Source organism: Dipodomys merriami, unplaced genomic scaffold, assembly GCF_024711535.1.
Source record: "Dipodomys merriami isolate MVZ:Mamm:240054 unplaced genomic scaffold, mDipMer1.0.p SCAF_7, whole genome shotgun sequence".
Taxonomy (NCBI): domain Eukaryota; kingdom Metazoa; phylum Chordata; class Mammalia; order Rodentia; family Heteromyidae; genus Dipodomys; species Dipodomys merriami.
Window position 1 is genome coordinate 8,912,821 of NW_027206290.1, and position 16,215 is coordinate 8,929,035.

Here is a 16,215-nt window from a genome sequence, read left to right on the forward strand (position 1 = left end):
TAATTTGTGTAGACGAAGGAAAAAAAACAAATAATTTAAATAGGGATACAGGTGGTGGACCCATTGCAACAATGAGATGTTCAAGTCGATATGTCGAAAAAGGAACCTTACAACTTTGGCGAGGCGGGGGGGGGGGGGGGGATATGAAAGAATGGGAAAGGGAAACAAAGGAGGAAATAATGCTTGATAAGAAATGTACTCATTATCTTGCCCATGTAATTGTAACCCCTCTGTGCAGTATTTTCATAATTAAAAAAAAAGAACATATCTAAAAATTTTTAAAGCTATAATATTGTTTTGTTTTTTAGGAAAGAAGATGGTGAAAGGCCCCACAATATTGGTTACCTATAAACACCACAGAAACTAACATAATGCTAAAATTACCCCTTGACAGCTGACAATAGGAATTTCTGGCTCATGATTATGTCAGTGTCTCAGTTGAACCAACACCACCACCTTCTATTCCAAAAGAGGCAAAGAGCCAATGCTCCAGAACTTTACAACTTTGGCCAGCTGGTTAGGGGAGGGGGTATAGAGGTGGGAAGGGAAGGAAGGGGAAACAAAGGAGGAAGCAACAATGCTTGATAAGAAATGCACACTCATTACCTTGCTCATGTAATTGTAACCCCTCTGTACTAGTATTTTCACAATAAAAAATAAAAATAAATAAATAAAAGAAGAAGAAACAAAAACATCAAAAAGTTTTATATCTGAGCTACTTAAACTTCCATTCAACTAAATGGGAGAAATAGCCTTTCTTATTTATAGCATATTAGATTGGACTTTTGAGCATTTTTTGAATTATTTTCTTCACTGCAATAAGGACATCTTCAAATACATCCTGAATATCAGGAATTGCTTCTTGACTCCCACGAACACCCTTTTCCCAATATGAGCAAACAACACAGAGAAAGATGTAATTCCTTCAGTTATTAAGTTATATCCAAGAGCTCCCCAGTTTCTATTTTCAACTAATACAAATCTCTGGTGGATGCAGAAAGAGCATCCAGGTTAAATATAGCTGTCTCTCTAAAGAGCTCACCTGAAAAATTGAACACATTGTGGTTAATGGTGACCCATCCTAGCCCTTGCTATTGGGTGTTGTTTCAGTGAAGCTTCATATCCAGTAAACTCTCTCCAGGGAAATCATTTCTGGACATTGGAACTCTGCCCTCAGCTAGTTGGGGCCATCTTTACAGATATACTTCAGCAAGGCATATTTGGTGACCTCTATTTCATAAACTTGAGATATGTCTTCAAAGTTGAAGACATATCTTGTATTTCCAGTCTAGAAAGAAAAGGGAGAATATAGCAGGAGATATTTGTTGTACTATAAAAATATACCAACGTTTCTCATGCCACATAATATTGATAAAATATCATTTTAAAATACAACATGCATATGTGTATGCACACATTCTTAGTGTTGGTCTATATCTATAGGTCACACATACAGAGGTACCATAACCATCAGATCTAATGCATTCTGGAAATTATGTTTGTATTAAACATAAACACTGTCTTTTAAAGTGATTATTTCACGAGAATATAGCACAATGACTCTCTATGTTACATTTTCATTGTCTTAGGTATAAGCAATCTAGATATAATTTAATGAATATGTGCAGAAGTATATCAAATATAAACAAATACTACACAATTTTATATAATGAATTTGAGCATTTTTGGATTTTGATATCATGAAGGTCCTCAATTCAATCATTAATAAAAACTGAGGGAAAATTGTATATTCACATTTGCTATATTAGAATAGTTATAAAAGTTATATGATTTAATACTGGGTTGCAGACTTGTTATCAGAATCTTTATGACAGTGTTTTCATAACATAAAGCACATATCAGATGCTCTGTATGTATATGGTGTGTGCATACGATACACAAATTAATTGAGTCTACTCTAGCCCTGTGAAATGAATATTCCCAGTTTCATGGTTTTGTAAATATTTCTTTGACACATAGAAAAGTTGAGTGGCTCCCACTAGGTCACTGGAACTTGCCTGACTCCTGCTAAATTTATTTCACCATTACATTGCTTTAGATGATCTTTCCAAAGTATCTTGACACACAGGTTGGAAACAAACACAAATCAAAGAGTATAATTCAAATTTCCAAGAGTGATGTATCCAGAAATTTTCTTCTCTACTGATCCAGCATGTTGCTCTGTTTGTTTTTGCTTTGTCTTTGTTTCTCACCACTAAACAGTCAAATAGCTATAGTTTAGGGGAAATTTTGAGGGGAAATGTGTATTTGTGCACATACCCAAATTTTAAATCCTTCTTCTAAAATTAACAACAGGTAGACAAGGCATTTCATTGAATATTAGGATACTGAATAGTTTCTTAATACAGTCCCTTTTGTTAAATATATAATGATTCAGTTCATTGTCCATATATATATATATATATATATATATATATATATATGAAAGAATTGATTACATAAGCAACAACAATTGGGTAACCCAGAGGTTTTATAAAATATGCTCTCCCCTAATGGTAAGTAAATATGCAATCTTTGGAATAATGAAAAGAGGCCAGAACCATTCTATGGACATAGCAACATTTACTCATTCTGCTATAATTGCAGAGAGTATTATGATTTGGATTTTTGGATGGCTTTTGGAAACTATGAGAGGAAATGAATTGGAAAGAGAGCAGATACACAGGTTGCTTTAGAGAACATTAATAAGGGGAAATGTCTTAGAATATGACAAGACAGATATGAGAGAATTTCAGTTAACATCATCAAAATGTCTCTAGTTAACATTTTTCCAAGCCTGCCAGGACACAGATCAAAATCAATGTTTTATGTTGTAATTTTGAGTCTGACAAAAGTGAAAGCTATTATCTAGTGATGGTCCACAATTTGAAAATGTTATATTTCTATGATTTTGGTTTCCTTGTTACTTTTAACATATTCTTGCAAATATTTGAAGATTACTTATTTTATTATTATTATTATTATTATTTTGTTGGTCATGGGGCCTGAACTCTGGGCCTGGGCGCTGTCCCTCAGCTCTTCAGCTCAAGGCTAGGGCGCTACTATGTGAGCTACAGTGCCACTTCGTGTTTTGTGCTTATATGGTGCTGAGGAATCAAACCCAGGGCCTCATGCATGCAAGGAAAGCACTCTACCACTGAACCACCTTCCCAGCCCTTAATTATTTTTCATTATAAGTTCTTTTGTAAACCCAGAGTTGACAATAAGCTTTCTGTTCACTTGTTCTGTGTGTCATTCTAAGCCTTCCTAGATTGATATCAACTTTTGGCTTTACTATTTTCATAGGATGGGAATATTTGTATGTCTGTGTGTGTGATTTCATTTTCAGATTGCAGTTACTTTTGCTTCCATAACTATTTTTAGAGATTTAATTTAGGGTCTGCTCCTGTATGTCACTTTATACTGATGTATAGGTTTCAAATTTTTCTTCTTTTGTTGTTGTTGTCAAATCCGACTTTCTGTTTGAAAGGAAAAACCACTGCATCAACTGCACAAGAATAATACACCATTTGGGGATTTCATATGAAATATATATATAACCTCAATTTCTGCACATTTTTCAAAATTATATTAAAATATTCTACTTTTGTATCATCTTTTTTAAAGGATTTATTCTTGATAATATACAAAGATATATTTAATTATCTTTATTAACTGTCTTAGGTACATAATTTACAGAACTGGCTTCTTCTTTCAAAGCTTCATGATTTCCAACAAAATATGTGGAGTATAAGCTGGGTAGCAGCTGTATGCCACATCAACTGATTTTGATAGATCATTGCAACAAGGGGCAAACCTTTACAAATGCATGGTGATTTAATGATGCAATAAATATTTTACAGGCTTTAAATGTTTTCTACTCTAGTTGTCATATAAAATTATATGTATGAAAGGAAATGGTTTTTGAATACTTAGTGCTATGGTTTAAATATGTTCGCCAAAGTTAATATGTTAGAAATTTTATCCCAAATACAACAATTTTGAGAAGAGGAGCCTTTGGGAATCACAGAAACAGCAGGACAACGGATGAACCACAGCAACATTGATACTCACTTGATACTAGTTTGGATATGAACATTACAACTTGGGGATAGTTGGGTGATAAAGCGAGATGGGGTAACAATGATTAAAAACAAATGCACTTACTGTCTTACTTATGTAACTATAACCCCCCGTACATCACCTTTGCAATAAAATTTTAAAAAGGAAATAATTAGAGGATATTTTTAGGAGAGTATCATAATGTCTCAATAGCTATGTGCATATGATCATATAAAATTATACTTATTGAAATGAACTCCAAGCAATGTAAACAAGAGGCTTTTTATTGTATTATTTGAAGTTAATTCTTCTTCCTATTTTTTTCCTTTGGTTTATTCCCTTTTGTCACTGCTTTTGATTTCTGTACACTTTGTCTTATATATGTTTATCTGATTTGGTGAGGGGATGGGGAATCACAGAAATGGTGGGACAAAGGGTGAGCCAATTCAGCAGTGATACTCACTAGATATTATGTTGGAATTAACTTTACAATTTGGTGGGGAGGGGCATCAAGAAGGGAGAAATTTGAAGAAAATGACATATAACTGTAGCCCCTCTGCACATCACCTTTGCAATAAACTTTAAATTAAAAAAAAAGAAAGAATTAAGTCACCAGGGCTTCATCCTTCTGAGTGGATTAATGCCATTATCTTGAAAGTAATTTGTTAGAAAAGGGATTCCATTCTCTTTTGTTGCCTTTAGCCAGAGGATGCCTTTTGTCAGGTTATAACAACTATAGGTCTGTGTCTAATGTGAACTACATTGGATTTCCAGGCTTCCAAAACTTGAGTGAAATAAATTTCTATTCATTATAAATTGCCCAGTTTGTGATATTCTTGTTACTACATAAAACAGACCATATGTATGTCATCTTTGCTTCCCTTTAGAGCTTGGAGGATAATTTGTCCCCTCAAACTATAAATTCAAGTTGCTATTAAGACTTGTTTAGCAATTAGTAGAGAACCATAGACCACTGGTCATCCTGGAAACCTAGCAATGATAGAAGGTAAAAAAACATGACCTAAATGCTTTGTTAAGTGGCAATTCTTTTGTACAACTACTTAAAGATGATTTAAAAAATTAGGACATATCCAGAACAATATTGTCAGGATCCGTAACTAGAAAACAAAATGTTGAATCAACCATGCATACAACATTTATCAATTCATTTATTTGACAATAATGATATTATTGACTGTTAGGTTTTGGTTATTTTATTAAGAGCTAGAGATAAAGTACTAAGACAAATACATTTTATCTGTTCTCACAGAACTGGCAATTTACAGGATTATAGTTTCAGATCCATGGTATTTCTGGACCTCCTAAAGATTAATACATCAATATCAATACTGTGCTAACATTCAAAAGGCACAAAGATTCTCATTGGAAAATTTAATTAATGCTACAAATGTGGAGATTCAAGATTTATAAGGAGCAACCCAATATGCTAGCTAATAATGCATGCTGTTTTGAAGGTTTCCTAAGTCTCAATTTAAAGATCATCTCAACAATCAGCAATCTGATGAAATTTTCAGGATCTGTTTTGGGGTTCTAAATATTATTATAGAATATAGTAGTAATTCTAGATATTGACTTCTCATAAGGAAACAAAAAATGAGTGACTAATCTTCTGCTAAAAATTAAAAAAACACAAAATTCTGAAGCTTTTAGACATATGAACAGATCTTATTGTGACCACTAATACCCTCCTTTCCTCAGATGTATCAGAAAGAAAGTAAGCATGTAGAATTAGCACTAGATGGTTAAAGATGGAAACATCTATGCTTGCATTTTTGCCTTTTCATCATTGCTGTGTAATAACACTTTCCTTAAAGGTTTGTGAACTTTTCTGTTCATCTGATAAGATTACCTAGACATATACTAATTATTGCATTAAAAGGGAAAACATTGGATCTATATTTCTTTGGGTCTGGCTTACTTCACTTAAGATTTTTTCCAAGTCTTTCCATTTCTAACAAATGTGGAGTCATTCTTTTTGATGGAAGCATAGAATATATCATTGCTAGGTTTCCAAGATGACCAGTGGTCTATGGTTCTCTACCAACTGCTAAACAAGTCTTAATAGCAACTTGAATTTGTTGTTTGAGGAGACTAATTATATATAATATATGTATATATATCATATTTTCTTGATCCATTCATCTACAGAGGGGCATCTGAGTTGATCCCATATTTTAGCTACGGTGAATAATGCTGTGATAAACATAGTTGTGCTGGTAGGTTTAGTATGGCCTTGTTTGTCATCATTTATAAGATGATGCTAAGCGAAATGAACCCAAAGATATGAACACAAGAGGTTTTTCTTTGTTGTTGTTGTTTTTAATGTACTGTATGATTTTCTTTTGTTTATTTTGTATGTTCTACCCCATGATATATCCCCTGTTGTCACTGTATTTGATTTTGGTACCCTGAATCTTGTATATACATGCATCTAATTTGGGAAGGAGAAGGGGAATAACAAAATGCTGAAATAAGGACACAAGATGGATGACCCATTGCAACAATGAGACTCACAAGACTCTATGTTGGAAATGAACCTTATAACTTGGGGGTGGGGGAGTAGGAGTGAGGGAGGTAGGAGAGGGAAGTGGTAATAAGAGAAAAACAAAGGAGGGGGTAACAATGCTCAACAAGAAATGTACTCATTACCTTACTCATGTAACTGTAATCCCTCTGTACATCAGCTTTACAATAAAAATGTAAAAAAAAAAAGGCTTGTGAAGATTCTACATATCAGTATCTATGACACTGCTTAGAGTAAGTTTGGTAAGATATTAATGGCCCCTCTAAGTTTTAGCTTTTAAAAAATATGTGTCAAAATTAATGTCAGAGTATATCTGGGCTCATGTTTTATAATTAGAGATAGAACTGATAAACCTTATAAATGGTGAGTTGACTACTAAATAAAATCAAATGGCCACCTATGATTTGTATCTAGTAAAAGCAAGCATTCATCTGGGTGATGTCAAAATAATAGACTATAGATGTGAATTCTGCTTATCCATTAGACTCTAGGCTTTTAATCTGAAAATAAGAAAAAAATAAGGAGGTATGAGATTTTCTTCTATACTGACTGTTTTGTTGCTTTTGTTCAGAGCAATGTTTGGGTTATAGTACATGCTATAGTCTATGCCCCTCAAATGCATGAATTGAAAGCTGATATTATAGTCATATGGAAACAACATTTACAGGTGAGGCTTTCAGAAAATGATTAGGATTAGAGGAGATTATGAGGAAAATGTTCATTGCTTGCATTAGCAAGCATATTATTGAGATACAAACACCTGAGCAAACTTTATCTATCTTGCCATAAGATGTCTTGCATCAACTTGGACCTCTGCAACTCATCAGCAACAGTAATCTTATCAGAAGCCATTCCTTGTCCTTAGCCTTTTTATCTTCTTGTACTGTCAAATATAAGTTTATTTTCTCTGTAAATCATCTAGTCTATGACATTTACTTACAGCAACAGAACAGTCATAAATAGACATGGTGTAATTTATTTAGAGCTATGGTTTTCAGCCAGATATACAATCCCCAGAGGTCCCTTGGGAAATGTATTGAGCTCTTATTGAGATAATCTTGTCATTTAATGGGCAATTGCCAAAGTTGCAAGATGCTCAGAAGTTATATAGGAAAGTTATGTACAATAATTCATTATGTTACTCTGGTGCCTTTTCCATAACCTGTTGAACATTCATGTGAGAAAAAATATATTTATAAATAACTGACTAGTAAAATCAGGTATTTTCATTTCTCAAGAAATGCAAATATCCTGAAAATTGAGTAAAGATTATATTTATTAATTAGAAATTTACTAAGAGTTGCTCATTTCTTAAAGTCACAAAATGACATTGTGTTTCTCTGGTTTTAGTAATAATACCATTGCATTAATTTTCATTTATTTTGGTAATATTTATTGTAAAGCTACCTACAGAAACAAGTATCTAATACATTCATTATGTTTATTAACATAGTTTATTGTAAAGCTAACTACAGAAACAAGTATCTAATCAATTCATTATATTTATTAACATAGTCATGTCCAAACATTTATGTATTTGATTTCTATGTTTAAATTATGTTTTGGGAGGTCATAGTATTTTGTAAATTTCATATTGGAATAATTAAAGTGGCAATATAAAATTAATTATGTGATAGGGGTGTTGAGTTTGATGGAAATGAGAACCAATGGCCTGAATCCTTATAAACAAATGGATGGTTCTTCTTTTCATTCTTTTATATTAATTAGTTTTAACATGTCATATACCATGCTGAAAGCTACTAGGAACAGCACTTGGATTAGTAATTGAATCAACAAAGGTTATTGCTGTTTCGAATAAACAAAATAGTCAGAGTTAAAAAGACGTTTAATTCTATCTTGTATATAGTTTGGGAATGATTGAAACTGAGACTGAAAATTTCTGAAATATTATTGGAGTTCTTTTTTTTTTTTTTTTTTTTTTTGATCGGTCGTGGGGCTTGAACTCTGGGCTTGGGCGCTGTCCCTGTGCTTTTCAGCTCAAGGCGAGTGCTCTACCGCTTGAGCCACAGTGCCACTTCCAGTTTTCTAGTGGCTTATTGGAGATAAGAGTCTCATGGACTTTCCCGCCCAGGCTGGCTTTGAACCGTGATTCTTAGATCTCAGCCTCCTGAGTAGCTAGGATTACAGGAGTGAGCCACCGGCGCCTGTCTGTTGGAGTTCTTATATAAAATCACTGAGCTATTTGAAATACAAACCCACAGACATTCAGAAATCTAAAAGTAAATTAAAATATACTGCTTATCTTTAATCTAAATTTATAAATCTCTATAGAAAATATTTTAGTCACTAATTATTCTTGCTATTATAATCCAAATATATGGGTTTAATACTAAAAAGAAGGTTTTAAGAAAAATTGTGCCTGTTGTATATGTCTCTTAACAAACATAATTTGTGCCAAATTTTTCTTGGACCTTATATTCTGTGTGTGTGTGTGTGTGTGTGTGTGTGTGTGTGTGTGTGTGTGTGTGTGTGTGTGTGTGTGTGTGTGTATGTACTGCTCAGTGATTAACAGTAAGGAAACCAATGAAGGACTTGAACAATTTAGAATATTGTACACATTACTTGTCTAGCTTCATTGTCAATAAGTAATAAACTAATAAATTACCAAATACTGACATAATTGTTTTTTCTCCTTAATTTTTAGATAATTCAGGAATATCATTAAATATTAGAGTTTATTGAGTGGTTATAGATGGTTATAGTGGTTCTAGAGATCATACTATGATTTTTAATAACCTTATTAACAATAAAATAATAGTTTTAAATAAACCGTTCATAAATTTGCTTTACAGAAATTCCATCATCATTTAACTCTCCGTATTGTCATGCTTTATGAGCTGTTTTGTAGAATTCTGAATTTAAATCTTTGTAATGTTATGGAAAACTGTACAACTTGCACATATATTTTCAATTCTAATAATAGTTTTACAAATGAAAACAAAGGCAATAAAACCAACCATAGAATGTTATGAAACAATCATTATAGAACTGTGGAAAATTGATTATATAGAACATCAAAAACATTTTCAAATCCACTTTATTAAAAAAAACCTTATTAAGGAAAACATTATTGGCAAAAGGAAGAATATGAAAACAATAGGAATATACATGACAGCTAGTGAAATAGAAAATGGAATATAAATGTCATATTAAAATGTGAACTAATAAAATGCAATATTCCTTGTTGATATTGCTGTATGAGTATTTTAATGGTCAACAAATCTGGAAATAGCACAGAGATGAACTAGATGCCATAGATTCATTTTTGTGATTATTAATGAATAATTACATTTCATTTCAGAACCATATCTATCCAGGTACTTGTATTCGGTGTAATCATTCTCTGATGTGGTAGTTTCCACACAGTGTGTGTGTGTGTGTGTGTGTGTGTGTGTGTGTGTGTGTGTGTGTGTGTGTGTGTGTGTGTGTGATGAGGTATTTTCCAGCAACAGTATGTATTTGTGTATGTGTGTATATTTGTGTGTATCTGTGTATGTATTAGAAGAGAGAAATTGATTTCTTTAGGAATTAGAAGACAAAATAACAGGGCATATTGTATATTAAAATATAAATAGCATATGCCAGCATATTTCAAGGAATCAAATGCAATTTGAAATTCTGATTTTTAAATTATATTCTTTTAATTTAGATGGAAAATAGTTTTGGTTTGTTTATTTGAAAAATTATTAAGATGCCCTGAAAATCAATTTTGAGTTTTGAGGCAGTCATGAAAAACAATAGGAAAGATTTGGCTGCCATTGTCTAGAAAGAAATCTTATTTAGAAAAGATATAGTATCTCCTAAATAGCTTGGGTCTAGTTTATAGATGTACATTTTTATATGCAGAGGGAAGTTGAGACTTGAAAGTATATTTATGAAGTTCTTTCCTCTTTTCCTTTTTTGGGAATGTGGCCTTCCTACAAGTTAGTCTCTTTTTTGCAGTATTTTATAGACATACAATTTATGTTGAATGAAAGACATAGATATTAAGTACTTCATGATGATTCTTGGCATATTCACCATGTGAATACTCCAAGATAAGGTATTGAACTCCATCACTAAGTTTCTTTATTTCCATCCTAGAAGAATTCTTACCTTTGCCCTAATCGACCAACTCAATTCCAACTACTACTCTTCTGCTTTATATCACCAGGAATCTGTTTTCCCTGATCTTAAATGCCATATAAACTATATCACAGAATAAATATTTCATGTCTGGCTTCATTTTCTCAGATTTCTGAGCTTTGCTCATGTTTTAGTCTATCAGTAACTGGTTGTTTAAAATCTGCTGAGAAACATGTATCAACAGTAAAATGGATTTAAAACTCCACTGCAACTCTGAGTCCCCACATCTTATCTCCATTAACTGCTCAGTTTCACGTGAACAGATTTGTAAGTAAACAAACTCAAATTTCATATTGAGGTTTTCTAATTTCAAATTCAGGGTGGAGTTTTGTATACCATAGTTACAACCGTGGTAAGTGTTGACCAAGACTGAGCACAAGCAACAAAATGATTCCAGAAATGCATTTTCAGTCTCTGAGTCTTATTTTTGTTTTCATCATGACTTGTGTGAAGTATCAAAAACAACAGATTTCAAAAGCATAAGCCTGGAAGCATGGCATCAACAACAATTGAATTTGATTGAAGAAACAGCCCTAGAGTCAAGAGAGTGCACATATTTTCTAACATATTCAATCTTTGCTCTCAGAGAACATTCCTTATTCATTTCAATCTTTGTATAGTATTCATATTAATCAACAATATTGTTTATGCTGTTTTTCTCTCCTGAATGATGTGTTAAGAATTCAATCTTTAGACAAACAGAAATCCTTCTACACATAGCAACATGTATGATCTTTGTGTAAACCATCATATATGAAATGAGTCAGTAACAAGACAACTACTACAAGTCTACATATATGAATTATAAAACTGTAGGGCAACTAAATGACTCAGAATCTCATTCATTAGATTACAAAGTAAACTATGGAGGTTGAGGATGGTATAACATTTTAGATGTTACATGTAATATGAGTATATTCTAGAGATCTGTTAATCATCAGATGTATAAATAATAATACTGTATTGTACACTTACAAATCAGATGAGGCAGAATTCAAAAGCATCTTTAGCAAGACATTTTAAAAATAAAGACGAAATAAACTACCTAAACTACAAAAATATAAATCTAAGAATTCTTTTTCAGCTAAAGATTAAATTTCAGAGGAAAATAACAGAAAGCTGTCAATAAATAACAATTTCTGTGATAGAGGAAAATGATCATTAATAGTATAATAAATACATATAAATAAATATAGTAATAATTTTGTAAAATTGTAAAACCAAATTTATGTCCTGAAATAATAGATAAGCTTGTTTTTCTTGGCTATATGTTCTTTTAAAAAATTTAAATAAGTTTTTTATTGTGAAAATACTGTACAGAAGGCTTATAGTTACCTGAGCAAGGTAATGAATACATGTCTTATCAAGCATTGTTGCCTCCTCCTTTATTTTTCTTGCATGTATAAAGCAAAAAGTTTCAAGCACACTAATGTTACTTTTAAAATTTGTATTTTCTAGTAAATATATTTATTTGTAGTAATATAGGGGAGAAATCCAAATCATACAGGTTTACTTTGTGAATTTGGAGAATTTTTTAAATGCTTTAGGAAATAAAACACAGTTCATGAGGTACTGTTGTTTCTCTATTGGATTAACTGAAGTAACACGGACCCCTGGGAAAAATACAACAAAAGCAAAACCAAAAAATCCTGGGAGAGTTTTCAGTCTTCTCTTGCACTCTCTTATCTCTTCAAATGCTCACCACCCACACACTTTCTTTTGTGCCTTTCATCCTATGCAGGATAGGTCCTGCCATACTTGTCTAGATATCAGAATTTAATCTTCATGGTAGTATTGGTGAAACAACTTGAGATTCCAAACTATAAAATCACAAAAGGACCCAGGATTTTTTCCAAGCTTATTAATGTTCTGATGCCTGAAAATAAGGTCACCATCCCAGGGGGTTGGAGTAGAACAGACTCAAGTGCTCCTGTGTTTGAGCAATCGATGATGACCAAATAGCTGCTGTGTTTGCCCAGGTTTTCTCCTGTGTCAAGACATAATTTCATTCTCCTTAGGTCAGAGGGACAGCTCTGATTGATCTCATTGGGAGTTCTCCTAGGAAAAGGACAGTGGCATCGCACTCTTGACATAAAACTCATATTTCATAGGAGTCAGACTATATCATCAGCTGCATACCAAAGATTATAGAGGGAATAAACACAAGGTAAGATGCACATTTGAGAAAAGCTATTTTCTCTGTAATTATTAAATTTCTATAAAGAAATGATTCTACTTTACTTTATTCAAATACAGATGTAACAAAAAAGGAAAAGCCATGGGCATCAATAAATACCTTACAGTATTTATTTTAATGATATTCTGATTTTGATAAAAAATTTTGTCTATAAACAGGAGTGTATGTGTGTGTGAGAGAGAGAGAATGACAGAGAAAGAGAGAGATAAAGTTCTGTATCCACAATGTCATAGGATTATTTATATGGCTTTCACACTTGCACTCTGGGTTGATGAATCCCTCCTTCCTTAAATCCTAAGTTTAAAAGGCTCCCAACTCTCATTGCTGTGGACTATTATTTGGTAGAGTTGATTTCACTTCTCATAATTCATTATATCACTCCATAGCTTTCATAATGGATGACAAGAAATAATGAAGGAAACCAAACACTCTAAATTGGGTGTCACCTAATTGAGGTAAGGGTCTCTTAACTACTAATGACTACTAAGATATTCACTTGCTAAAAATTAACATGATAGGAGATTATAATTTTAAGAATGACTATTTTAGACTATATAATGTTCTTTAAGTCTTCTAACCTAATTAACAAGTACATGTAAGCTTTTATGAACACATAATTTTTATTTGTTTATCTATGTCTATCCACCATCTATCTATCTGTCTATCTGCGCTTTTTATTGATTATTTACTTGGTCCTGGGACTTAAACCTGGGATCTTGCATGTGAATGTGTTCTACTAGTGTGGTACACCCTCAGCTCCATAAATACAAGATGTAAATTGAATAATATATCTGCTGGTAATTTCAAAAAAAGTAATTTTGTGTTCTCCTCATTTCATTCTTCTCTTGACTTCTTGCTAGTATCACCTTGGATCCACGGAGATGCAACTCACATTGTTCATGGGGATTATTATAGCCTAGACTGAAATAATTCCAAAAGAAAACAGTTCTGTTTCTCTATCTCACTGTCAGCATCTACTTGCAGTCAGGGGAAGAAGTCATTTCTTTAATTTTATTTTCCTAAAATGAGGTCTTTTTATACAAACTGTCTTGGCTTATATTACTTTCTGGGTGCTAGGTTGAAAAGTCCTATGTCCGACACTGCTGAGCAGGGGCGGGTTTCAAAACAGAGCAAGCCCACAGAGCAAAGCAAAAAGATTTTGTCTTCATTGGTGTCCTTGGCAGGAGACTAGGGGTCATTTCAGACAGTTGTAATTAGTAAATTTGGCTTAGCTTGCTTTCTACAAGGATTGAGTTTACTGTTTCATTTAAAAATACAGAAACTAGCTAATCTTATTTTCAGTACACTTTTCCAAAAGAAAGAGAAAAAGAGAAAAGAAGAAGGGAAAAATGCTTGGCTCTTGGTGTTTGGACAGCTCCTCAGCATTTGGCAGAAACCTGCCCTCAGCGCCTGGGCATGTACACTTTGCTGGACACTGGCAGAGATCATTTGGAATCAGTACCCTGTAAGAAGAGGTTCAATCAACATAATGCAGCCTGGCAGTTTTAAATAGCATCTGGAAGGCTGAAAATGCCCACTAAGCCCAGTCTGTTAAAAGTCCTTTGCCTCACTCATGATCTGTGTAGGGCAAGGAAAGAGTCCTTCTGTCCCTCACGGTGGGGGCCCTGATTCATGCTTGCTTTCCAAACTGTGAGAGCCATGCTGGTGGCAATCTGGCTTCTCCCCGGGGTTCTTCATCCTCATCCAGTAATGGGCTTTCTTCTCTTTGGTGCAATTTCAGCAGAACCAGTCTACCCTTCAATTAGTCTGAAGTTGGAGACAGATATCCCTGCTCCCTGCTTCCCCATACTCTCGGCTCTTTTGTCTCTCTCAAATGGAAAAGTTGTAGTTATCAAGAGAAAGTCGGAGTCCTGTAGGAAGACACAAGGAAACCTTTGCAGCAGTTCTCAATTACTAAATATTTTTACTTCCTTTTGGAATAGGCCCAACAAAGTGTTGATAATTTTCAAAGCTGACAAGAAAATATCCGATGCCCATTTCCTTTCTATTAAACAAATGGTTTGATCTTATACACAGAAGATTAAATCAAGAGTTTTAAGAGTAGGAAAAAAACAACTTGTGTGCTTTTCCTGGCACCAGAAAAGGGAACATAATGAGAATTTAGAATAAGACATAGTGATTTTAAGCATTCAAGAATCAGTGAAAGATTATAATTGATGATTTCCTTCAGAAATAAGGTTACATTTATAACAAACCTAATAATATCAGAGATACAGTATTAATACTGAAAATATCAAAGTGTCAATGGGAAAATGAGGGAATTGTTCAAATTTGTAAGACAGATTTTTCATTCCTACTGATGTAGGCAGAGGTGCTTGGAAGATATAGGCTGGCCCTCAGAGAAGACAATAGCACTCTAGAAGTTTTGTTTTCTTCTTTGCTTTCTTTAGTTTTAAAGATTTTTGGTGCAACAAGTGGCTTCTCTGTTCTCCTTAAAGAAACCCATTCTTCTTTAACTTCAGTTCAGAGATACATATTCACAGGTTAGGGTTAGGGTTTGTTGTCCCCAAAGGATAATTCTTATTTGAGCTTGACAGTATGCTTGGCTTTACAGGGGTTTATCCTGGGTTTGCAGATGGCATGACTCTGTTTTATTAAATGGGATGATTCCATAGAAACACTTACAGCATTGGTTCATAGAAAATTATCTGGCAGCCATCTCCATAGAGTATAATAAGACAATATTCTTGTAGTAAGACACTAATTTTCAATCCTCTCCTTATGCCTTAGCAAGATTTCTGACTGAATTAAGAAGGTTTGAAATGTCAGTGTATTAGGTTTCATTAAATAAATTGAATGGCTGATTATCAGCACAACTTGATGGTATAAGAATGAGAAGAATTAAAACATCTTTTATGGTAGGTAGACTGCAAATATAATCACAGATTCTTCTCATTCGGGTTCACCTCTTTGAATACATGTTGGCATTGTAATTTGTGTGTGTGTGTGTGTGTGTGTGTGTGTGTGTGTGTGTGTGTGTGTGTGTGTGTGTGTGAGTGTGTGTATAGTTATGTATGCTGTTTGGTAGAAGAGTTAGGGCTCTAAAATAAATTGTTTCAGGTGTTATCTTGTGGTAAGGCTGGCTGCTTGAGTTCACTAACTATAAAGGCTGTGGAGGACTTATGCATCCAATGGCCTGTAGCGGGTTAATGTTTTGCCATCAAAATCTTTAGACTCTTAGTTTTCAAACAAATGACCATCTTTTTTAAAAATATATTATTGTGAAAATACCATACAGAGGGGT